This window comes from Odocoileus virginianus, chromosome 5 (genome assembly GCF_023699985.2).
Source record: "Odocoileus virginianus isolate 20LAN1187 ecotype Illinois chromosome 5, Ovbor_1.2, whole genome shotgun sequence".
Taxonomy (NCBI): domain Eukaryota; kingdom Metazoa; phylum Chordata; class Mammalia; order Artiodactyla; family Cervidae; genus Odocoileus; species Odocoileus virginianus.
This window is the reverse complement of record NC_069678.1, coordinates 55,742,103-55,745,258: the sequence shown is the minus strand read 5'-3', so window position 1 is coordinate 55,745,258 and position 3,156 is coordinate 55,742,103.

Sequence of the window (3,156 nt, the reverse complement as noted above, 5' to 3'; positions counted from 1 at the left end):
TTGGTTCCTTTCTGGATGTAGAACATGAAGTTAAAGGATAAAAAGCAGCATCTCTCCCACAAACTCTGTCTCATGTGTGGTGGTTCTTCTAACCCTCTTATTAAACTCCCTTTGGTGCTCGCTCTTGATACCAAAGAGCTCCTTGGTGGTCTAAAGGGTGAGGAAGACGTTGACTTCTTCTGTCATTGTGTCATTTGGCAAGGGATTGAGGATAGGACAATACTTTCTCCTCCCACCCTCTCTCTCACTCTTACAGGTGTGATAAACCTTCCTTCTTGTAGAAGGAAGACTTCTATGTCTCTGCTGAGTTCATGGGGTACTTGTTTCCATGACCCAGTGCATTATGGGCAGCTGGGCATGAAGCTTCCTGAGGTCCTGAAAGCTGCCATAGACTCAGGTCCTGAAGAGCCTCTGCTTTCAGGAGGACTCAGCTTGCAGCCACTTTAACGGATACGATATATTGACAGTAAGGGCAATTTCTTGTACCAGAAGACAGTGGGCAACTTATGAGCATCATGGTTGGAATAGGGACTCTAAGAAGAATGAAAGGAGGATGCTAGAGCCCCTAGAATGAAGGGGTCTTTGGGGCACACTAATGGAAGTGCCTATTATATTGTAATTTAGACAGATCCTCGAGCCTTTGTTGTAGGATGTTCTGTTTATAGTGAGCTGAGTTGTGTGTAACAGTAAGACCTGTAAATGAGGAATATGTTGTCTCCAGAACGCCAAGCATAAAAGATCTTAACTTTGCTTTAACATCATGGGTACTGAGAAGGTCCATAGCTATTTATTGATAGTGTCAGAGGTGGAGCAGCTCTCAATTTATCAAATAATTTTCAGAAATTTAACTAAAGTTGGGAGGACTTGTAATATGTATGGAACAATGGCCCATGTTATTTTTGTGAACCCCTTGGTGAGTATTTATATGTTCTGAATTAATGTATCAAATGAATCTCCTTGGAGAAGGATGTTAATCAGTGTGATGACATAATTTGTACTCCTGGAGAAAGTTGAATACAGCTAAGATTGTATCTGCAAAGATTATGTACAATCACAAGGATGTTGAGGTAGCCTATGAGTAACCAGATAATATACAGTATTGTGTCCCTTAGAAGATGAAAGCAAACTGCATTTGAGGGGTTATTGAAGTAGACACTGAAAATATTAGCCAAATATTACTGCAAATTATTTGCCACTTGCTGGTTGGATGGGGTCAGTACTTTTGATAATACTCGGTATGGGGGGTGCTTAATTGGTGTGACTACAGCATTAACATTACATTAATCCACTATGAGGTGCCATTCACTCTTTGAAGGTTTAAAAGCAGGGCTGTTAATAGGGAAACAGTGGCAATACTCACCCCTTCTCTAAGTAGGTTTTTTATAATGGGTTTCAATACTTGAAGCCCCTATTTTAATTTATATTGGGCTGTATGAACTATTTTATCTTGGGGAAAGGTCTTTAGGGCCTCATTTTATCAAGCCAATTTTAAGTGCCAAAGACTTAATTTAATTTTAATTTATTGCTCGTTGATTCAGAGCAGCCATGACCGCTATGGGATACTTTAGAAAATTGGGCACAATGACTATAGGGAATTGAGGCAAAGTAGTTCCAATGGCTAAGGTAAGGCATACCTGTTTATCCTCTATTTTATGTTCAGTAACTCCCATAATGTTATAGGGGTATCTTGTTTAAATTTAGTGGGGTCTCTATGAATAACTTTAATTTCAGTCTCCATAATGATGAAGGCCACAAAGTTTTGCCAATTGATTAATTTCAACAGATATTAAAGTTAATTTAGAACCTGTTATAGGGGCAAAATGCAAATCGGCACCCTTTTATCTTTTTCATGCATAAATCCTTTTAGTGAAATTGGGGTTTTCAATTGGGACAGATTTTGAACCTCTGTTTTCATTTTTTTCACCCTATATTCAGGTTTTTTATCTTGCCTTTTTTGATGGCTACTAGTTGTATATATTTCAGCAAGGAGAGGAGTGTCCTCTCTACTCTTCTCATATTTATGTTTCTCCTTCCAGAAAGCCCATGGGGTCACAAAGAGTTGGACATGACTGAGCAACTGAACTGAACTTCCAGAGAGCCTCAAATCAATATTGTTAGAGTTAGGAAACTTCACCATTGTTAAGTCAGTGGCTGTTCCACAGGGATGCTGTGCTCCTTATATCCCTGAGGATCAGGATCTTTATTGTGACAGAAGCATAGCTAGTAGGCAGTAACAATGGTATGCTGTAAGATCCTACTGAGCCATGTTGGGTTTCCCAGGTGATGCAGTGGTAAAGAATCCACCTGCCAATGCAGGTGATGCAGATTTGATCCCCGGGTTGGGAAGATTCCTTGGAGTTGGAAATGGCAACCCATTCCAGTATTCTTGCCTGGAAAATCCCTTGGACAGAGGAGCTTGGTAGGCTAAGTTATGGGGTTGCAAAGAGTTGGACATGACTAAGTGAGTGAGGACAGCACAGCACCGTGAGGCATTTACTTTCAGTAGTATAACCTCAGCATGCTACCCTGTCATTGTTCTTCTACATGAGCCATCATCCAGTGGGCTTACACAGTGCACAGGGCATCAGTCTTTCCCCTGAATGTTCTATAGGAAGAACGTGAAGTCGCTCAGTTGTGTCCAGCTCTTTGTGACCCCATGGACTGTAGCCTACCGGGCTCCGCAGTCCATGGGATTTTCCAGGCAAGAATACTGGAGTGGGTTGCCATTTCCTTCTCCAGGAGATCTTCCTGACCCAGGGATTGAGCCCAGGTATCCTGCATTGTAGGCAGACGCTTTACCGTCTGAGCCACCAGGAAGTCCAAACATTCTATAGAAAGGGACAAATGCCTGGTTAATGAGCTTCCCTGGTGGGGCAGCAGTAAAGAATCCATCTGCTGATGCAGGTTCGATTCCTGGGATGGAATTCCTAGGTTCAATTCCTGGGTTGGTCCTGTCTCTAAGCAAAAACTTCCAAATTGGGTTTGTGCACTGAAAGTTTGTGTCTTCCCCAAATTCTTGTGTTAAAGCCCCAACCCTCATTTGTGACTATATTTGGAAATAGGGCATTTATGCTAAGTCACTTCAGTCGTGTCCGACTCTATGAGACCCCATAGACGGCAGCCCACTAGGCTCCCCCATCCTATAGGAGCTAATTA